Below are 24,170 nucleotides of genomic sequence, written 5' to 3'. Positions count from 1 at the left end.
TAACAGTCCGGTGAGAAACTAATAAGAAGCCGATTACTTGCAGATAACAAGACGATAATAAACCACTAACCCGACAGTAATAAAACAATAACTTCCAGTTGTGAGTTGTTCCCGACAAGAAAACGAAGAAGCTCTTTTCAAATAGATGAAAATTATTTGTTTTTGGTAAAGTTACATCTGCTGTGGTACAGCTTCCTACACCTAGACGTACACCGGTATGTTGGCACATAGGACTTCACGAGTACTTGTTACTGACGCCATTTGTTTTAAATACCGACCTAAAAGTATGGAATATAACTTTTCTATGGTCTCTGACAGATCTTTGTTTCAGTTTGTAACTGAATAAGTTTTGTGCATTAGAGCATATTTATAAATAAAATTTTTAGGTGTGCATATCAGAATATTTTAGGAATATTTAGGAGGAAGATATCTCAAAGGGAATGGTACAATGGACACAATGGAGACTTAACATATGTTCGGCAGTATCATCTCAGTTCCATTGACAAGTTGTACACAAAGTTCACACAAAGAGTAGTGAAGTAATTTGATGATAGCTTGCTGGTTTGTCATCTATCGGATTCAACTATGCGCATTTGCAGTTTTAGTTTCGCGCTGAATTACAAAATGCGCCCAATAATTACTTCGTTTGGCTGCCATTCAAATGCATTCGAGTTGAAATTGCAGCAAATCGAATCAAGTTTGACGTGGAAATTTAATAGTGACACACTGTCATTTGCACGTTGGCAGGCACTTTTTTTGCATTGAATATAACAAATGCGCAGTAAAAAGTGTAGGAAAACGCTACGAATGTAGTATAGACTATGGATAATAGGAGTTTGGAGGAAAAACAATCGGATTGGCGGAAAATGCCTAATTCACCATAATTGCTGTCGTCACAGCAACCGTGTGTACTTTGACTAAGAACCATCCAGCATTTTGAACCATCGCCCCCTACGGAATCGCTTTCTTATAACATCAAAGGGAATTGCCGTTCTTCTCATGTTTTAAGACCTTTCTGTTGTTCCTACGTCGACAGGTCTTGCTGTGAGCGTGGCTTCTTCCAAGCTACTGATTTATTGCCTTTGTTCTAGGCCGCTCAGCATTTTTGCTGTTATATTATCGACAGTGACCTGGCCGATTCTTTCTTCGAGCAATTGTCGGCTTTGGCTCCATTGCGAGCATTTGAAGAATGTGTGTTCAGAATCGTCCGCGTCTGCACCGCCGTAAAAGCACTTGGTATATTCGCTTCGGTCTTTTTTTTAACAGTGCAAGACTTTTTTGAAGTGCACTGACAGCAATTGGGTAAGGTAGTAACTTACCTTGCCAAAGTTTCTGGTGCTCCACGCTTCAACATCCATTATTCGTTTCGGAGAATTCGCACACAGTGTGTTAGTCGGCAGTCTTATACTGTTTTCACACAGAAACTTAATGATCTCATTTCACCTGCTAATGAAATCGTAAATTTTTTGCTTTCACACAGAAGTAACTGCTCGATTAGTATGAAGGATGAGACAGACAATCATGGCGGAACGATACAAGGTGGGAGCATGGTGACATACCTACAAACAAAAAAAATGCCATGTACTTGTAAATTCGATGGACAAATGTCAAAATCGTACTGCGCCGGTAGTTGATGTATCAAATCAAATAAAAAAGGTTATAATCAGCTGTTCGATGCGGCCACCTTGTATCGTTCCGCCATGCAGACAATGACATTTGCTTGGAAAACTAAGAAGCGGAAACGGAAGCGGAACGCTGCCAACAGAGTTGCATTGAGCTTTTGACTTCATTAGGCATTCGATTAGCTACTAATGAAATAATAATAGATTCGAATTTTGTAGGGAAGATTGAGCTCAATAAGCGTTTTAATCTAGAAAACTGCCTTTATTATTCAATAAGCCGTCTGTGTGAAAACAGTATTACCCTACTTCCAAATAGTTGACTGCCTTCTTTGATGTTATATATTATATTTTCGAAGGCGGTTTTAAAGCTAACTTTTAGCAGTATATGTTTTTTTGTTATGAGTATAATAAGTCCGCCGAGTCTTGTCACTCCCTTGTGCGTATTATGCGTAGATTGAGCTTTTTGCATGTTTCTCTTGTGTTTCGGGCTGTAATGACTGCAGCAATGTCTTTTGCGTATCCAACTATGAATGGATCATCAGGCATTTCAAGAGTGAAAATTTCATCGGAACTGGTGTTTCACTGCCCTAATGCGGCAAGCTGTTCAAAGCGTTTCTTTTGTCAGTGGTTGCAAGGGGGACAACTCGCTTGAGTTCAGCATCACCGCACTGTCTTCTTTCTACGTTTGTAAGCACCTCTTTAATCGCGCTTGAAGTAATTTTGTTGCCTGAGTGATTGTCCTCCTGTTTGTTCTACGGTGTCTGTGATACGCGGTTTAAGGAGCCATTTAAAAACTTTTCAGGTTGTTATAGGCATGCATAACGGCCGGTATGCTGATGGCGTATTGAGGCCCTGGTCCAGGTTTTGCCTTAACCAGTTAACACTAGCTGCTGCTTTTTCTAGCTTTCGTGGAGTAATGTTTTTTAGACACTCTTTAATCATATCCAGCATAACATGTGGGCTCATTTTTGCGATTTCTTTCATGGCTTCTGTTAGAGTGCCATCTGGCCCTGGGGCCTTATTATTTTTCAAGCATCTTACTGCCAATTGTACCTCTGGTGAGGTAGGTAGCGGAGATTCTTCAAATGCGCTTATGTGGAAAATTTACCTAGCTGCCTGGACTGCATGTAAAAACTAACCAAACTGGCTGGGCCCTACTCGTGGCACCTCCGTGCCAAGTAAGAGATATGCATAAAAGCACATTTGTCGTTGGTATTTGTGTTACTTTTGTACAGCTTATGCCATTGGTTGTCAGCCAAACTTAGCTCTTTGTCACCTTTATACACATCTTGAATTAAATATAATAAATAATAATAAATATAAGAAGCCTTCTAGGGCTTAGCTTAATTGCTGTCAGGAATTGGTAACTCTGCCAACCCTAGTAGCTGGAGCCTTGACCTCGCGAACGCAGGACATGAAAACCGAACGTGCTCAATTGTTTCTTCCTGCATGTCGTACTTCATATATCCTAACTTGTAAGCATGTGACGCCAGAAGGCAGTATATTGTTAGTTTGCCCATCGTCGGCCACAAGTCTTCTCTCCTAAGAGATATGTGCAACGTTGCCAGTCTAACGTCATAGGATTTACACATGCTCATAGAAATTTTGCAATCCCATTTTTGTCCACGCTTTTCCTGTTTGATGTATCATATGCATCTCCTGTATGCCCTTGATTTCACCCAAATGGGTTGGAACGTCTACCGTTGGCTCATCGAGTGCTGCACTCTCCTTTGCCCACTCATTGCCCTTTTCGTTACCTTTCATAACTAATTATCAGGAACCCAATATAGATGTATGGCTCGATCTGAGTGAAGTCTGCCAATGCTTCCTTGCGTTTCAAGACACTTCTTGATTAAGTACTGTGTGCCTCGATAGCCACCTTACTATCAATATATATGTATATTGACGCGACTGCAGCTGAAACACGCTTCCTCCAGAATTTTTGTTGATTTCTTCACCGCTACAATTTCCGTGAAATTTATAATATCGAAAGGATTTATCAAATTTACCTGCACAATCTCTATTAGAAAATTAGGACAATACAAAGTACTTTCTGTCATACAAAAAAGAATGGGGCTTAGCATACGCGTCACGCATATAGATTCGAGACTCTGAGAGATATAGTCTATTTGGGAGCCACCGTAAACAGCAAACACAATGTCAGCTTAGAAATGAAACGGATAATAACCCTTGCCAACAAGTGCTGATTTGAACTGGGTAGGAAACTGAAAGCAAAGTCCTCTCTCGACGAACACAAACAACACGCTCTACAAAACGCTCTTCATACCTGTCCTGATGTATGGCTCAGAATCATGGACGGTGTCGATAGAAGATGAGAGTGGCCAAGAGAAAAGTTCTCCGAAAGGTTTATGTTCCTGTCCGTGATGCCGATGGCGAGTACTGAAGGAGGTATATTGACGAATTTTATGAGCTTTATAAAAACGCAAAAGTTTCGCTCCCTAGGTCATGTTATGCGAATAGACGACGATGCTCTGAACTAAAAAGTGTGTCAGTCGACAATACAGTGTGGAAGCAGAGGAAGAGGGAGACCTCCACTGCATTGTACTGCACTGTGCTGCGTTGTACGTAAACACTACCTTACGTACACCGCTACATTTCGTAAACAGTACTTTACGTACAACGCAGCATATTTCACTGTACACAACGTAATTTAACGTGGCGCACTTTACGGTACGAAGTGTACTATATTAGGTAGCAGCGCGCATTAGTTCCTTTGGGATTACTGTTGTTGTTGTTGTAGCAATGCTCGCCCCACCTAATAGCCGCGACCGATCACAAATTGTCATCAATATCCTCTAACGGGAGTCCAAGGAAACTTGCCGTTTCAACAGGGGTGGACCATAAGGAAAGGGGTGTTAGAGGCGTTGGTTCCACATTACAATTAAAGAGATGGTTGGTGTCATGTGGGGACACATTGCAAGCGGGACATACATTTTGTATGTCGGGGTTGATTCTGGATAGGTAAGAGTTTAACCTGTTACAGTATCCAGAACGAAGTTGAGCAAGAGTGACACGCATTTCCCTGGGGAGTATGCGTTCCTCTTCCGCGAGTTCTGGATATTTTTCTTCAAGTACTGGATTCACCGGGCAATTCCCGACATAAAGGTCCGACGCCTGTCTACGGAGTTCACCAAGGACCTGCTTGTGTTTTTTCGCTTCATACGGCTGTGTTCTCAGGTGCCGTATTTCCTCAAAATGCTTACGGAGATGACTCCTTAGGCCCCTAGGCGGTGCTGGTTCGTTAATCAGATGTCTGTTGGGATGCCCAGGTTTCTGGGTATTCAACAGAAACTGTTTGGTCAGCATCTCATTTCTCTCCCTGATGGGGAGTATTCTCGCCTCATTATGCAGATGGTGTTCTGGGGACATTAGAAGGTAGCCCGTGGCGATTCTGAGAGCAGTATTTTGGCAGGCCTGTAGTTTCTTCCAGTGGGTAGTTTTGTAGGCTTGGCGACCATATGGGTGACGCGTAGCACGTAATCGGCTGGCTAATTGCTTTGTATGTGGTCATGAGCGTTTCTTTATCTTTTCCCCAGGTACTGCCAGCAAGGGATTTGAGGATTTTATTACGGCTCTGAATTCTCGGAACAATTGCGGTTGCGTGCGTACCAAAATGTAGATCCTGATCAAACGTCACACCCAAGATTTTGGGGTGTAGGACAGTCGGTAGCGTAGTGCCATCGACGTGGATGTTCAATATGGTCGACATTTGGGGCATCCATGTTTTAAATAAGGTCGCGGAAGATTTAGTCGGTGACAATGCCAGGTTTCGCGAGGCGAAAAAACTGGAGAGATCAGGGAGATATCCGTTTATTTTATTGCATAGCTCATCGATCTCTGGGCCTGGGCGTGTGGCCATTCTTGTGCAGTCATCGGCGTAGGAAACGATTGTGACTCCTTCCGGTGGTGAAGGTAGCTTAGATATGTAGAAATTAAACAAAAGTGGGGATAGGACACCACCCTGTGGCACCCCTTGTTTAATTCTCCTTGGTTTTGATGTTTCGTTTCTGAATTGCACCGATGCCTGCCGACCACCCAGATAATTTGCGGTCCACCTTTTAAGACATGGGGGAAGGGTAGACCCTTGTCTTGCAGTAACGAGCCATGGTTGACCGTATCAAAGGCTTTTGATAGGTCTAGCGCTACGAGTACTGTTCTATGGCGGGGGTATTGGTTCAAACCGTAATTTATTTGGGTGCCAATGATATTTAGCGCGGAGGTAGTGCTATGGAGTTTTCTGAAGCCATGCTGATGAGGGGCTAGCTGCAAATGTGCTTGAAAATAAGGGAGCAAAATGGCTTCAAGCGTCTTTGCCATTGGCGATAGGAGAGATATCGGATGATATGACTCACCTACGTTAGCTGGTTTCCCAGGCTTTAGTAGCGGGACCACCTTGGCCATTTTCCATTGCTCGGGTATGACAAAGGTGGAAAGAGACAGGTTGAAGACATGCGCTAAATATTTGAAACCCTCTTTCCCTAGGTTTTTAAGCATCGGCATGGCTATGCCGTCTGGGCCCACTGCTTTGGATGGTTCTCTAGCGGTGATGGTGATTGGTGACGCGCTGAATTTGTGTTTATGTGCGTGTCTATTGGCTCTCCGTCTATCTTTGTCGACCGTAGGATGCATTATATATTGTCGGCAGAAAGCGCTCGCGCATTTTTTCGCATCCGACAGCACCTTATCGCCAAAGGCGATGGAAACTTTGTCTTTGTGCTTAGTCGGATTCGATAGGGACTTTACGGTGGACCAAAGTTTACCTACACCGTTAGAGAGGTTACAACCTCTTAGGTGCTCTTCCCATTTCGCCCGCTTCCGTTCGTTCACAAGCAATCTGATGCGTTGGTATATACCCCTTATTTGGGGGTCGCCTGGATCAAGCTGTCTTATAATGTCGCGTTCCCTCGCTAAGCTCGCGGCCTCCGCCGGGAAGTGGGGCCGGATTTTGGGAATTCTCCCGGCGGGAATGAAATGTGCCGAGGCGGATTCAATGACCTTACGGAAGGCACACTCCCCTTGGCGGGCATCAATCAAGATAGGGAGGGCAGCAAAGCTGCTGTCTGTTGCAGATTTATATTCTTCCCACTTTCCTTTTTTGAAGTTTATGAAAGGCGTTTTTCGGTGACGATGAAGTCGGCGGTACGCTCGAACGAAATAAGTATGGGCAGGTGGTCGGATACCAATGTTACCATCGGCTGCCAGTTGACGCAGTTTATGAGTTCTGCGCTCACGATTGAGATGTCTGGCGAGCTATGACAGCTTCCTACCATACGTGTGGGGGCGTCTCCGTTTATTGTGCAGAACGTCGTTTCTTCTATTTGATCCGCCAACATCTCACCCCTACTGTCCGCCCGCAAGTTTGAATGCCATAGGTCGTCATGGGCATTGAAATCGCCTAAGATAATGCGATTGTTGCCAGTGAGTAAGGCCTCGATATTAGGGCGGTATCCACTGGGGCAACAGGTGACAGGAGGGATGTAGATGTTGATGATTTCTAGATTTGCATCGCCTGACCGGACAGATAGGCCTTGACGGTTTAAGACATTGTCCCTGCGGTCGATGCCAGGATCAAATATATAATATTGCACAGAGTGGTGTATAATAAACGCGAGGCCGCCTCCATTTCCGCTCTCGCGGTCTTTCCTGTGGACATTATACCCAGAGCAGGTCTGCAATGCAGATCTTGCTGTGAGTTTAGTCTCTTGAATCGCAGCAATGCGGATGTTGTGCAGCTTCATGAAATCGACTATCTCCGTAATCTTCCCAGTTAGTCCATTACAGTTTAACTGCAGAATTGTGAAGTGCATGAGGGGTGACGCCGCCACTCTAGGGGTAAGTGACGGGTGACTACGCCTAGGTTGTGGAAGGCCAGGACGCAATTGCTGTTGTGGCCTTGGGACTGGGCGCCCTTGGGCAAGCATTGGGGTACCCGGATGATTTGGGTTTGCGACCTGGCAACATGGCGCGATCAATTCCGTCGAGGGGTTGCCGTCGCGGAGACCAGAATATCTAGGAAAGTGGCACCACCCAAGGCAGGAACTACATTGAGCGGATGTCGCAAACCTATATATTCTGTGCTGGCAGACGGTGCAAACGGAGGTAGGGACTAAGAGTCTGTTTCCCTGACCTGCACGATTGCTGCCAGAAAAGAGGGGGGGGGGGAGAAGAAGACGGGGGCAGGGGCTGATGCTCAGCATTGCTACCAGCTCTACTACGAAGGTAGTAGTTATGAGTGGCATCAGCTGTTGGAGTTGTTGGCGCCGTGGGGCGCGAGCAGCAGCGGGTACTTGTTGTGGCTTGCTGAGCAGCGAGGCTGCTGGAAGGTACTGGGGGGGGGGGGGGGGGCGTAGACTACGGGCGTAGACTACGGGACGCCCTTGGGCGTGAGCAGCAAGGAGCCACAAAAGATTTATAAAAGTTACGTGGACGTCGGGTTTTGGGATCAAGCCAAGAACAACCTGTCCGATGCAACCATCCCTTGCACGATACACACTGAACAGAGTATGACCGTCATAAAAAGATTCTTTTCTGGCAAATGCAGCAAAACCATTTCTCAGGACCGGGGTCAGGAGACGAACCCGGATTGGGTTCGATACCTTCCCGGAGTAAGAGAATATGTAGCAGTCCTGCTGCAAGGAGCTGCTGGGAGGATGGCAATTTGTGGGAGGGACAAAACAAATTAAATGGGGTCACACTGAAATGACAGTCCTTGGTCGGGAAAAATCCCGAGTCGCTCCGGTACATAGAACCGACTGCCTTGGGAAGCGCCTTTGGGATTAATCTTACCTTGTGGTTATTGATTTTAAAATATACCGAGAGTTAATTTTTGTACTATTGAAAACTACATTTTATTACTTTAAATTAAAGAGCCATTAACGTCTAACTCGTTTGCTGGCGAGAATACAAAAAGAGAAAGAAACAAGTAAGGAAGGCTAAGTTCGGGTGTAACCGAACATTACATACTCAGCTGAGAGCTATGGAGACAAAATAAGAGAAAATCACCACATAGGAAAATGAACCTAGGGTAACCATGGAATGTGTTTGTATGACATGTGTATAAATGGAAGGTATTAAAGAGTATTTTAAGAGAGATTGGACCATATCTCTATAGGTGGACGCCATTTAAGGATATCGCCAAAAAGGTGGACCAGGGCTGGCTCTAGAATTTGTTTGTACGATATGGGTATCAAATGAAAGGTGTTAATGATTATTTTAAAAGGGAGTGGGCCTTAGTTCTATAGGTGGACGCCTTCTCGAGATATCGTCATAAAGGTGGACCAGGGGTGACTCTATAGTTTGTTTCTACGATATGGGCATCAAATGAAAGGTGTTAATGAGTATTTTAAAAGGGAGTGGGCCTTATTTCTATGGGTGGACGCCTTTTCGAGATATATCCATAAAGGTGGACCAGGGGTGACTCTAGAATTTGTTTGTACGATATGGGTATCAAACGAAAGGGGTTAATGAGTATTTTAAAAGGGAATGTGCCTTAGTTCTATAAGTGGACGGCTTTTTCAAGATATCGTTATAAAGGTGGACCAGGGTTGACTCTAGAATGCGTTTGTACAATATGGGTATCAACCGAAAGGTGATAATGAGTATTTTAAAATGCAGTGGGCCTTAGTTCTATAGGTGGACGCCTTTTCCAGATATCGCCATTAAGGTGGACCAGGGGTGACTCTATTATATGTTTGTACGATATGGGTATCAATTTAAAGGTATTAATTTGGATTTTAAAAGGGAGTGGTGGTAGTTGTATATGTGAAGGCGTAATATATGTAATACCACGAACATTATTCCTGCCATGATTCCAAGGGCTTTTGATTTCGCCCTGCAGAACTTTTTCATTTTCTTCTACTTAATATGGTAGGTGTCACACTAATTTTACAAAGTTTTTTTCTGAAGTTATATTTTGCGTCAATAAACCGATCCATCGATATCGATTTTTGCTCAAGTTATCGTGTTAACGGCCGAGCGAAGGACAGGCGGCCGGCTGTGTATAAAAACTGGGCGTGGCTTCAACCGATTCCGCCTTTTTTATAGAAAACAGTTCCTAGAATCTAAGCCCCTACCAAAATTTCACAAGGATTGGTAAATTTTTGTTCGACTTATGGCATTAAAAGTATGCTAGACGAATTAAATGAAAAAGGGTGGAGCCACGCCCATTTTGAAATATTCTTTTATTTTTGTATTTTGTTGCACCATATCATTACTGGAGTTGAATGCTGACATAATTAACTTATATACTGTAAAGGTATTAAATTTTTTATGTACATATAGTAATAGGAGTAACGTTCGTGCCAAATTTCATCATGATATCTTCAACGACTGCCAAATTACTGATTGCAAAACTTTTAAATTACCTTCTTTTAAAAGTGGGAGGTGTCACGCCCATTGTCCAAAATTTTACTAATTTTCTATTCTGCGTCATCATTTCAACTCACCTACCGAGTTTCATCGCTTTATCCGTCTTTGGTAATGAATTATCACACTTTTTGTGTTTTTCGAAATTTTCGATATCGAAAAAGTGGGCGTGGTTATAGTCCGATTTCGTTCATTTTAAATAACGATCTGAGATGAGTGCCCAGGAACCCACATACCAAATTTCATCAAGATACCTAAAAATTTACTCAGGTTATCGTGTTAACCGACGGACGGACGGACGGACATGGCTCAATCAACATTTTTTTTCGATACTGATGGTTTTGATATATGGAAGTCTATATCTATCTCGATTCCTTTATACCTGTACAACCAACCGTTATCCAATCAAAGTTATTATACTCTGTGAGCTCTGCTCAACTGAGTATAAAAAATGTACTTACAAAGGAACATGAGTTTAAAGCTAATATGTAAAAACGTTTTAAGAAAGGATAAAACAGGGTGCCACATATATTTCACTGTACGGTTCTGTACTATACGGTAAGTTATGTACATATAATAAATATACTATCCAGTACGGTGGGTAATGGGCATGTTATGTACTATACTGTACGGTGCGTTATGTAGGTATAATAACTATAATTCACTATGCGATGCACAATGTGGTGTAAAGTGCGGTAAATTATGTACTGTACCGTACTTTACTTTATGAAGTAATATGTATGTGCGTAATGTACCATACAGTACATTACGTACCGCAAATTACAGTTCATTTTTATAATACCGTACATTACATGTACACTATGTATCGTAAAGTACAGTACATTACATGCACAACATGCTTTTCAAAGTACAGTTTATTATTTCAAATACAGTACATTGAACAGAAATCACTTAAAACAATATTTCCGACGACAGTCATAGCTTCAGGGATCCTCATGTACGTACTTCCGAGGAGAGGAGTACATCACGTTACTTGCAGTATAGTAAATTATATATCGTATAGTACATCATGTATGCTACAACATAGTTCATTTTGTACGGAAAAAAACAGTCTAATATGTATATGTACAGTGTACATTATATGCGCCGTGCTGTACCCTGTGAGCTTTATAAAAATAATAATATACAAGGCGCAATAACCTCCGATGAGGTTTAGGCCGAGCTAGTATACAAATACCAAATGATAATATGCCTTCAGATACAATTTTTTGGCTATGTGGTAAAATTTAAAATTTAAACCACTAATTTAAAGGACTATTGTGATGATCATGTATTTTTTGTTAGTATTCTGAGTATATGTAGTTGTTGTTGTAGCGATAAGGACACTCCCCGAAGGCCTTGAGGAGTGCTATCGATGTGGATGGTCCTTTGTCGGATGCAGATCTGCGCCATAAAGGTACTAGCCCGAAAATCTCGGGAACGACTTGGTATGACCACATGCAACCTTCTAGGCCATAACGCCCTCCCACCCCCTAGAGCCATCAGGAGTTCGGGGTCGCCAGAGCCTCGGCTGTTAATGGAACGGTATTAGCCACGGGTAGGTGAGGGTGACAATTGGGTTGGAGAAGCTATATATTGCGCTGGCAACCCCTTGAGAGGGTTGCGCTACACAACCCCGCAGGTATATTCTAAGCCCCCTAAACTGCTGGGGCGTCTAAGCCCCCTAACACGCTGAGTATATCAAACGTCCTACTGTTACGTCACTGTTGATAAATACCTGAAATTTATCATTCTTTACCAGCCACCCGTCCTGTATATTAGTGCGGGTTTATTGTCATGCGAATTCTGGATGTTGACAATCGAAAGGTAACAAGCGGAAAACAGGTGAGATTTTGCAAAACAATATATGATGAATAAGGTTAAGAGTGTTTGTTTTGATTTTATGCTTTATGGTGGTTTTACAAAACGCCCACATGTGTTAGTGAGTTTGCCACACATTGATTCGGGAAAAATTCTTTTCAACATCGTTATGTATGCGCATGTATGTGTCAACAAAATTATACAGATATATTTTTGCAAAGTCACCGTACAACTTTACTTTTTATTTCTCTTCTCTTTTTGTTTTTGTGGGAATTCTTATACGTGACATAATTGTGTATCTTAGTCATTCCTTAGTAGGGAATCCTTACCAATATTTTATATGAAGATATAAGGAACGTTAAAAAAATTTAGTAATTTATCTTAATTTTTAATATAAATGAAAGAATATGGAAAAGCCAAAATGAGATATTGGAAATGGAAGCAGCGGCTTTGGGAGCAAATAAAGCAAAGCCAAAAAGGAGAGCAAACGCACCTGATGTCCTAATCACCGATGATGGAGAACACGTTCCGCCCTGCAAGTTGCCCATCATACTGCTCCTGGAATGGCTCGGAATCATGGATGGTGTCAAAGTAAGACTAAGTGGATCTTGGAGTGTTCGAGAGAAAAGTTTTCGGTGGAAGACTTGTTTTCACTGCTGCTCCCAGTTGGCGTCAGTTCTTAAGTGTGAGTTTTTTCAAGTGTGTACATATCTATATCGTACAATTAGTATACCACACATTTTCCTAAACTAATAAAATTTTCCATTTCAAATCAAATGAAGAAAACCAAGTCATACGACGAGATTTCAAACTGGATTCCCACGTACTTACGGCAGCACAAAAATAGCCTATGTGAAAACTCTTCAATTACTTTCTTACTTAATTTCCGATTAATCGTTTAAACGGTACGGGCCGTCACACCAAGGGTATTTAAATCAGTTTCCATCTCGTCCTTGCAGCAAAGTGAGAGCCACTCTCTTCCTCTGTTACCATAGGAAGGTTCCGATAAAAAATACTTTTATAGCTGAGACATTATCTTCCATTCGCATAACTTGGCCTAGCCATCGTAGCCGCTGCATTCAAATTCGCTGGATTTTGTTGAAATCTGCGTAAAGCTCGTTCAGCTCATCATCAAATCTTCTTCGATATTCGCTTTTGCGAATTTGTAGAGGTTTGTAAGAACTTTGGAAGAACTTTTCTCTCTCCCAGAGACGTTAAGCTCTGCATCTTGTACTACGGAGGGTGGAGACGTGTGTAGAAATCCACGCAAGTTGGGAAAGCATCTGAGCGCCATTCACAAGGGAATGGGTAGAGTAATTATTTTGCATACGATTCAAGCAGATCACTACTGCCGATCGCTTGCGCCCAAGTTACCTCTGTATAGCCACTGAACACCCGCTTAATGATAAGGTATTGTGAGAAGGCGACAACCTAGCTAGGTTACTATGGCATAATCAATTTAAGGGCTAACTGGGGGATTTTATCGGCACGTCTGCCGAAAACAATGAGCGGTTTCAAGTTGGCATCTGTCTTGGACCCAGCGGCTCGCTATATAAACGTGTCAGTAATACTTTTATTCCCGCTGTGCGGGTTGTACGCTGGAATTGGAACTCGCTACATAAAACCACACTCCAATGAAAAAACAATGAAGCCTATTCAATAGCTTTTTTTCCAATTTTGTCCTTTTGTGTAATTAGCTGGAACTTGTTCGCAGAAAAGTTATTTGGCATTGCTGGATTTGTAATACAAAAAGTTATTTAAAGCTGACCTCAGGCATGTGGAGAGATGCGAGGGATTTTATAAAGTTATTGGCCTTTTTTAGCACAAAGTTAGCAGCACTGAGTGTACGCAGGAATGACAGCCTTTAAAATGCGGGTCATTCCATGTGCATTCAATTAAGGTTTAAACAAAAATCGAAAAACCATTTTTTTTTTCATAAAAACGACGCATGAGTATACAAGGTAAAATCACTCCTTCACGTAGGCAGCCATCTTAACCGTTTGACTTTAGGAGGAATAATGACATTCCATGCTACTAGAGTGAATAGCAATGAATATTGTTTTGACGGCTTCAATTATCTTGGCCAGGGGATATATTGGAAGGTATGAGCCTTCCTGATTGTTGTTTCAGAGGCTTTAATAGCGGTGCTACTGTCGCTATTATCCGTTTCACCGGGATGACGAAGATGTGCACATCTCTTGACCTACCGTATAGATTGGTCAATCGAGGAATACATTACGTATTGTTGGCAGCAAGCGCTCCCGAAATTCTTTGCAGCTGACAGCACGTTATAACCAAACACGATGGATATTTTCTCATTGTGCTTATTCGGATTTGAGAAAGACTTTATGTTTGACCATAGCCTGCAGAGAGGTTAACGTTCTTTATATATTGCTCTTATTTCGCCCATTTGTGCTTATCCACAACTTGACCGATGTCCAAGCTTATGGTGTGATTTGAGGGTCGAAAGGGTCTTCCAGGCTTGGCAGCACGGAGCAATAACGGCAATCGCGTGACAAGTCATGTGAGCTCAAAAGCTGGTACCTACATAGCTACAAACATAAGCGCAACAGTTTATGAAGTAGTATATGTAAAAAAGAAGAACGGTGAAGAAAATGTTACCATAAAATCCACGCAAGATAATATTTACAGCTTCAACCACTGATGACCTGATATAAAACATTCATTCTCTCTCAATACGTTTCCAGGATGGGTCTCAAGTAACAGCTGTCTGTCCATTCGATTGTTAACATTAATCATTCATTTTCAAGAATGGGTTTTAGATTACAGATGGCTATAGAGTTGCCAAAAATAGGCCAGAACTACTCCCAAGAAATCAGTTCGGTTTCTTTTTTTTCGAATTTATCAAAAAGTAAGGGGATAAAAACTGATTAAGGATTATATAAAATAGTTTTCTATATTTTAGTATTATTATTACTTAATGTAAGTATTGCTTTCAATAAAACCGTTTAACTTCAATTTTTTTAAATTTATTTTATTAATATCTCGCTCCTTGCGCCACCTGGCGGTGATTTTTTCATATGTCGCTTTCTATTCATATATGTATTATGTGTTCCAAATATGAGCCAAATTGAACTACAAATACGATTTTTTTAAATATTATGATCCATGCGCCACCTATCGGAGTTTTTTTTTCTTATTATTGCATTGTCATCGGGTTCTGAGCTGTATTCAAAGTTTGAAGCTTGTAGCTTATCGTGAAGTTACTTAAATTTTAATTACAAAATTCGTGTCGGCCGGCCGGCCTGTCAAGCTTAATAAAACCGTTTAAAAAGAGGCAAAGGGATACATTTTTAATTTTTTCTTCGGATTTATAATCCTGATATAAAATCGATTTTTTTTATATCCTTTTTGCCTAGTTTGAGTAAATTTTCGTCAAAACCTTAACCATGTAAAATACCGCAAAGTTATTTTGAAATGCCCAAATTTGATTTTGTGGATGATGGTATCTATGGTCAATGTTTTTAAAATGAGCCTTTTCACGCGCTCTCAGAGGCCAAGAAGTTTCATATCAGGTAATCAGTGGCTTAAGGTATAAGCGGAAACTGATTCACTGCTTGCTCCACTCAATTTCAGTCGTTATGCTCACACAACATGTAGGTGAACGCCAAATAAATGTGCGATGTTCTACGAGGCTCTTGTGAGCATCTCTGCTTACTTAACAAATCGCACTTTGACGATCGTTTGTGGCACTGTCTGTGAATTTGTAATGTCGTCATCGTAGCTTTATGAAAAATATTAGTACAATACGATGAAGAGCCTACTTTTCTGCGGAGGCCCAAAAATTTAACAGAAATATCTTAATAAATGTAAATGTACCTACATATCTGCTTAAATTTTTTTTATGCTAATGCATGCTCTTCGAAATACAACTGAATTTCGAAAAAGTACATTCATACTTATGTATTTTGTTTAAGTGAATTTATAATTTAAATTTTAAATTTAGATGATGTTCAGCTTTTATTCTGCTCTCGTTGTTATCGAAAGATTACAATAAACGCATATGTACATACTATGTGTAAGCATATGCATAGTAAATAAACATTTACGCTCAATTTATTTATGGCAATCAAATATTACTTCGAGCACCGCATTATGGATGCCGTAATTTCCTATTTGAATAACCATACGATTACATCTGCTTTTCAGTGGAAATTTTGATAGCGAACAAATTTATAGATGGATTAAGTATACTCTGTTTACACGCATACTTACTACATCGTATTGAAAACATGATTGTTTTGAAAGGGGAAACATACGAGGTGTGTTCAAAAAGTATCGCGATTTTTTGTTTTTTCAAAAATTATTTATTTATTCATGAATATCTATTTTGTCCCCTTCAAAGTAATCCTCATTAGATGTTATATACTTGTGCCAACAGCTTTTCCAATCTGCGAAGCCACAACGCCACAAAAAAATCGAAATTCGAATATACGTAACCCGCGTAATTTCCAAAATTCGCCATACTTTTTGAACACACCTCGTGTGCATACTTATGAATTATAATAGTTACCGGAAAATGAATAGTTCAATGAATTATGTTTTGATATTCGTCTTTTCATACAGATTTGTACGTAAGTACATTAGGATGGACCTTAAATACTAAATGAACAATTTCTTCAGTACAGTGGCCGTATTTTTATACTCAGTTGAGCAGAGCTCACAGAGTATATTAAGTTTGATTGGATAACGGTTGGTTGTACATATATAAAGGAATCGAGATAGATATAGACTTCCATATATCAAAATAATCAGGATCGAAAAAAAATTTGATTGAGCCATGTCCGTCCGTCCGTCCGTCCGTTAACACGATAACTTGAGTAAATTTTGAGGTATCTTGATGAAATTTGGTATGTAGGTTCCTGAGCACTCATCTCAGATCGCTATTTAAAATGAACGATATCGGACTATAACCACGCCCACTTTTTCGATATCGAAAATTTCGAAAAACCGAAAAAGTGCGATAACTCATTACAAAAGACAGATAAAGCGACGAAACTTGGTAGGCGGGTTGACGTTATGACGCAGAATAGAAAATTAGTAAGATTTTGGACAATGGGCGTGGCACCGCCCACTTTTACAAGAAGGTAATTTAAAAGTTTTGCAAGCTGTAATTTGGCAGTCGTTGAAGATATCATGATGAAATTTGGCAGGAACATTGCTACTATTACTCTATATGTGCTAAATAAAAATTAGCAAAATTGGATGAAGAACACGCCCACTTTTTAAAAAAAATTTTTTTTAAATTCAAATTTTAACAAAAAATTTAATATCTTTACTGTATATAAGTAAATTAAGTCAAAATTCAACTCCAATAATGATATGATGCAACAAAATACAAAAATAAAAGAAAATTTCAAAATGGGCGTGGCTCCGCCCATTTTCATTTAGTTTGTCTAGAATACTTTTATTGCCATAAGTCGAACAAAAATTTACCAATCCTTCTCAAATTTGGTAGGAGCATAGATTCTATGACGGTAACTGCTCTCTGTGAAAATGGGCGAAATCGGTGGAAGCCACGCCCAGTTTTTATACACAGTCCACCGTCTGTCCTTCCGCTCGGCCACTAACACAATAACTTGAGCAAAATCCGATATATCTTTACTAAACTTAGCCCACGTACTTACCTGAGCTCACTTTTTCTTGGTATAAAAAATGGGCGAAATATGACCATAACCACGCCCACTTTATCGATATCGAAAATTACGAAAAATGAAAAAAATGCCATAATTCTATACCAAATACGAAAAAAGGGATGAAACATGGTAACTGGATTGGTTTATTGACGCAAAATATAACTTTGGAAAAAACTTTGTAAAATGGGTGTGACACCTACCATATTAAGTAGAAGAAAATGAAAAAGTTCTACAAGGCGAAATCAACAGCCCTTGGAATCTTGGCAGGAATACTGTTAGTGGTATTGCATATATAAATAAATTAGCAGTACCCGACAGATGATTTTCTGGATCACCTGATCCACATTTTGGTCGATATCGCGCGAACGCCTTCACATATACATCTAAGGGCCACTCGCTTTTAAAACCCTCATTAATACCTTTAATTTGATATCCATATCGTACAAAAACATACCAGAGTCACCCCTGTCCCACCCTAATGGCGATATCTCGAAAAGGCGTCCACCTATAGACCTAATGCCCCCTCCCTCTTAAAATGCTCAGTAACACCTTTCGTTTGATACCCATATCGTACAAACATTCTAGAGTCACCCCTGGCCCACCCTAATGGCGATATCTCGAAAAGGCGTCCACCTATAGACCTAGTGTCCACTCCCTCTTAAAATGCTCAGTAACACCTTTCGTTTGATACCCATATCGTACAAACATTCTAGAGTCACCCCTGGCCCACCCTAATGGCGATATCTCGAAAAGGCGTCCACCTATAGACCTAATGCCCACTCCCTCTTAAAATGCTCAGTAACACCTTTCGTTTGATACCCATATCGTACAAACATTCTAGAGTCACACCTGGCCCACCCTAATGGCGATATCTCGAAAAGGCGTCCACCTATAGAACTAAGGATTACTCCCTTTTAAAATACTCATTACCACCTTTCATTTGATACCCATATCGTACAAACACATTCTAGAGTCACCCTGGCCCACCCTAATGGCGATATCTCGAAAAGGCGTCCACCTATAGACCTAATGCCCACTCCCTCTTAAAATGCTCAGTAACACCTTTCGTTTGATACCCATACCGTACAAACATTCTAGAGTCACCCTTGGTCCAGCTTTATGGCGATATCTCGAAAAGGCGTCCACCTATAGAACTAAGGATTACTTCCTTTTAAAATACTCATTACCACCTTTCATTTGATACCCATATCGTACAAACACATTCTAGAGTCACCCTGGCCCACCCTAATGGCGATATCTCGAAAAGGCGTCCACCTATAGACCTAATGCCCACTCCCTCTTAAAATGCTCAGTAACACCTTTCGTTTGATACCCATATCGTACAAACATTCTAGAGTCACCCTTGGTCCACCTTTATGGCGATATCTCGAAAAGGCGTCCACCTATAGAACTAAGGATTACTCCCTTTTAAAATACTCCTTACCACCTTTCATTTGATACCCATATCGTACAAACACATTCTAGAGTCACCCCTGGCCCACCCTAATGGCGATATCTCGAAAAGGCGTCCACCTATAGACCTAATGCCCACTCCCTCTTAAAATGCTCAGTAACACCTTTCGTTTGATACCCATATCGTACAAACATTCTAGAGTCACCCCTGGCCCACCCTAATGGCGATATCTCGAAAGGGCGTCCACCTATAGACCTAATGCCCACTCCCTCTTAAAATGCTCAGTAACACCTTTCGTTTTATGCACATATCGTACAAACACATTCTAGAGTCACCCCTGGCCCACCCTAATGACGATATCTCGAAAAGGCGTCCACCTATAGACCTCATGCCCACTCCCTCTTAAAATGCTCAGTAACACCTTTCGTTTGATACCCATACCGTACAAACATTCTAGAGTCACCCCTGGCCCACCCTAATGGCGATATCTCGAAAAGGCGTCCACCTATAGACCTAATGCCCACTCCCTCTTAAAATGCTCAGTAACACCTTTCATTTGATTCCCATATCGTACAAACACATTCTAGAGACACCCCTGGTCCACCTTTATGGCGATATCTCGAAACGGCGTCCACCTATGGAACTAAGGATCACTCCTTTTCAAAATACTCATTAACAGCTTTCATTTGATACCCATATCGTACAAACACATTATAAAATCACCCCTGGTCCACCTTAATGGGGACATCTCGAAAAGGCGTCCACCGATAGACCTAAGGCCCACTCCCTCTTAAAATGCTCAGTAACACCTTTCATTTGATACCCATATCTTACAAACAAATTCTAGAGTCAGCCCTGGTCTACCTTTATGGCGATATCCCTAAATGGCGTTCATCCATAGAACTATAGCCTACTCTCTCTTAAAATACTCTTTAATACCTTTCATTTGATACACATGTTATACAACCACATTCCAGGGTTACCCCAGATTGATTTTCCTTATTTTGTCTCCATAGCTCTCAACTGAGTATGTTATGTTCGGTTACACCCGAACTTAGCCTTCCTTACTTGTTTTTTATATAATAGGTTACGCCCGTGGGTTTCACCCCACCTTTCCACAATAAACAAAACAAATTTCAAACTTCTTTTAAGGATGTGCGTTTGCGTATTGAGGTATTGCTGAAAATTGAAGGACATACGATATTTTTTTGTATATTATTTGAGTATAAATAAAAATATTTTTCAACGATATCGAGGTTTTGTTGAAATAACCTAGGTTTGTAAAGCGGACATAATTCTAAAACATCCCATTTGTAGAGAAGATGCCATGCCTCCTATTCCCTAATTCGATATTTACTGGAGGTGTTAGGAACTAACGTCATGTATGTAGCTCCTCGCCAATTTTCATTATACTACCATTACTACATCCAGAGATATGCAATATGAAATATTCTATTTGTAGGGGAGGTGCCACGCCCACTTCTTGCTCACCCGACAATTTCTTGGTGGTATGAGGGCCGCGTGGTATGGTGGTAGCATGCTGCGCTTACCGCACGCAGATCCTGTGTTACCGCCCCGGTCAAAGCAACTTCAATATTTTAGAAACAAGTTGATTCAATTAAAACAAAGTTTTCTAAGCGGAGTCGCCCTGAGCAGTGATTTGGCAAGCACTTCGAGGGTATTTCAGCCACGGAAAGCTTCTCAGTGAAAACACATCTGCCTTGCAGATGCCATTCGGAGTCGGCATAAAACATGTAGGTCCCGTCCCGCCAATTTGTAGAAAAAATTAAAAGGAGCACGACGAAAATTGGAAGAGAAGCTCGGAGGTTTTCTTCGGAGGTTATTACGCCTTACATGTATTTATTTTATGTTAGGGATTATCCTCATATAACTGCTTACTGCATTTCAATGTTCCCCCGTGAATACTTCCTGAGGTATGCAGTATCAAAGTTTCCATTTGTTTTAAAATTATTTTAAGCCTATGACTATCCTTGTATAGTTTCTAATGGGTGTTTCAAATTTGGTTGTGATCGGGCTATCCGTTTACGACGCAACTCTATCTGTATCTATATATTGTATGTTATTTGAATTTTATAAGCATATGTATATATGGGGTATTCCATCGCATTTCGACCAATTTTGAACCCGACCCCTTTAGAATTGGCTGAAAGTTTTTCTTCTTTTTCTAGCTTACGAAAGGCGTTTTTCAGAAGATTTTTCAAATTTGTTCATCCAACTCAAAAAAAGTTATGAATTTAAAAAAAAACACCGTTTTTGTTTACAAAATGCTATAACTTTTTCAAAAATTTACCGTTTGGGATCTTTTTTTTTTAAATTTGTTTTTAAATGTACTTTTCGGAAAAAATTCAAAAAAATTTTTAAACTTTTTTTTGTTGTAATTTTTCAGTTTTTGGAAATTTTTGCAATTTCGCCCTTTTTTTCTCATAAAAAACTTCAATAAATTCTGCAATCATCCCCACTCATCCCGGAGTGGGCCGAGAATTTTTTTTTTTTTTTTATTTAATTGAAAAAAAACTTTAAAATTTTTTTTGTATTTTTTCCGAAAAGTACATTTAAAAAAAATGATCCCAAACGGTCAATTTTTGAAAAAATTATAATAAAAAAAAACTTATTTTGAGTTGGAAAAATTACAAAAAAAAAAACTAAAAATTTGTTTGAATTTTTTCCGAAAATACATTTAAAAACAAATTTAAAAAAAAAAAGATCCCAAACGGTCAATTTTTGAAAAAGTTATAGCATTTTGAAAACAAAAACGGTTTTTTTTTTTTAAATTCATAACTTTTTTTGAGTTGGATGAAAAAATTTGAAAAACTTCTGAAAAACGTCTTTCTTAAGCTAGAAAAAGAAGAAAAACTTTCAGCCAATTCTAAAGAGGTCGGGTTCAAAATTGGTCGAAATGGGATGGAATACCCCATATGTAGATAAATGTTGGGTTTGATTGAGAGGGGCTAAAGTTTGTCGCACACTCTCCCTTTGAACTGACTTGATGACAAATCTCAACATATCGTTATGTAAGCATAAAAACTCATATTTTTTATCCACCTAAATGCATATAGGTATGTATATAAAGGTGGTTTTTATGATCAAATTAACGATTTTATTCAATCTCACCCTAGGTCTAAAATATGTCGTATACATTTTTCTCCCGATTGAAGATGTTTAAGGGATATTGGGTCAAAAGTGAAGATTTCCCTATATAGACTAAAAAAAATATAAATATTTTTGTTGATTTCTAATACCCGAAATATTTTATAATATTATTGGCGTATTGTGGTAAAAATTTTGATGCTAATATATTGAGTGTTCTGATCCCCGTAAAACACTCCTTAACCGTTTCCAATTGGGAGCCAAAATTTGTATAGGATATCGTTAACTATAGTATTATCAATTTCGAGTATTCAAAATCAAAAGATTAAATTTTAATTTTTTAAATGATCATAAATAAAGCAACACTGACCCCGCTGTGAGACGCCTTAACCGTCGCAATCGGGAACGAAATTTATGTGTGGTATAATTGGCCTCACCATTTGAAAGGATAAAACTGGAAAAGCGTTTATTTGCTATGATATACATATGTGCATAAGGGTGGGCAAAAATATAAGTTTGTTTTAAATAAACTTTTTTTAACCCTCATTCGGCCGACGATTTTTACAACTCATTTTGGCCGACGCAGTCACCCCGGTGACTTTTAATAAAATGAAAATTCAGCTTAAAAGCAGGGAACAAACTTCAGAAAAAACTGGTGTTAAATGAAAATGGGCATCTGGCAACATTAACAGCTGATTATATTCAACAACATTCAGCTGATTATATTCATAGTTCTTGTTTAGTGCAGTTGTGAAAGATTGAATCCAGTTTGAGAAAAATTTAATCCAGTTCCTTATTTGTTGAAAATTAGTGATTCTAAGCGTTTAAGATACGAAAATGCAACCAGTTCAACCAGTAAAGGTGAAAATCCGGAAAGTGGAATTGAAATTGACGCAGAAAGAGCGGTTTCCAACCACAACCGACTACAGCGCATCGTTAATCGAAGGTACATATCTACATTTTAGGTGAAAATATGTACTATATATTAATGCTATATAGAGCATTATCGGATGCGGATATTGAGACGCTGCTTCTTGATGATGACGATGACGTTGAATTTGGCGATGGCAACGATGGCGAAGGTGATGAATGGCTACTAGGTGGCGAAGCTGCATCGGATGCTGAGACAGGGGATGTGATTGACGAAGTGAGCGTGCCAGAAAGCGATGAAGAAATAGAAAGTACTACGGTTAATATTATTGGGTCGCAATTAGTGTATGAAGCGCCCGATGGAACTCAGTGGTCTCAGAATCCATCACCAACAGGTCAAACTCGTAGCCACAATATACTTAGACAAATAGGTCAGCCAATGAAGTAGAATATTATGTGCAAATAATTATTTATTTGCTTTTGATTATGTTTAGGTGGGCCTGCTTGCCAAGGAGCTATGAGCCGCTTGGATGCGTTTAATTTGTTGTTTTCCGACGTTATGAAGGATATAATAGTGCGAAACACAAACAGAAAAGGCGAGCAGCTGGCCCAAATATGGAACGAGGAACATCAAGAGTCGCCCCCAAAAGTATTGGAAAAAACTGACAGTATTGAAATGGATGCATTTTATGGAATTTTATTAGCTTGTGGTGTCCATAAGTCCAGCATGGAGACGATTGATGAGTTATGGGCTTCTTATTCATTTCCACTCTACCGTGCTGCGATGAGCAGAAATAGATTCAAAGCTATTCTTTGCACTATTCGTTTTGATGATAATAGAACACGTGAGGCTCGAAAGGAAGCTGATAAAGCAGCTCCAATATCGGAAATTTGGATGCTTATGAACGAAAACATGCGGAAGCATTCTCGACCCCACAGTGATATAACTATTGATGAGCAACTTTATCCATTTCGTGGTCGAGTGGCGTTCCGTCAATATATCCCCTCAAAACCAGCAAAATACGGCATAAAAATATTTTGGGCGTGTGATGCAGAAACCAGCTATCCCTTGCATGGTATATTGTATTTAGGGCGGCAACCTGGGCAGGCAACAGCTTCTAATTTAGGTGAAAAAATTGTGCTTGAGTTGGTGCAACCATGGAAAAATAGTGGACGAAATGTTACCACGGGCAACTTCTTCACTTCATTGCACCTTGCCTATGAGCTAAAGAACATCAAGCTTAGCTTAGTTGGCACTGTCCGTAAAAACAAGCGCTTTGTTCCTAGAGAGCT

The 24,170-nt window shown here is 40.2% G+C and overlaps 1 protein-coding gene across 4 annotated transcripts in view; it reads right to left on the bottom strand.

Moving 5' to 3' along the window:
• Syn2 (Syntrophin-like 2) overlaps positions 1-24,170 on the bottom strand; it is a 182,857-nt gene that overhangs the window by 141,053 nt on the left and 17,634 nt on the right. The window lies entirely within an intron of this gene.

The sequence above is a fragment of the Eurosta solidaginis genome, chromosome 3 (genome assembly GCF_040869045.1).
Source record: "Eurosta solidaginis isolate ZX-2024a chromosome 3, ASM4086904v1, whole genome shotgun sequence".
NCBI classification, from domain to species: Eukaryota; Metazoa; Arthropoda; class Insecta; order Diptera; family Tephritidae; genus Eurosta; species Eurosta solidaginis.
This window is presented reverse-complemented; position numbering and strand designations above follow the sequence as displayed.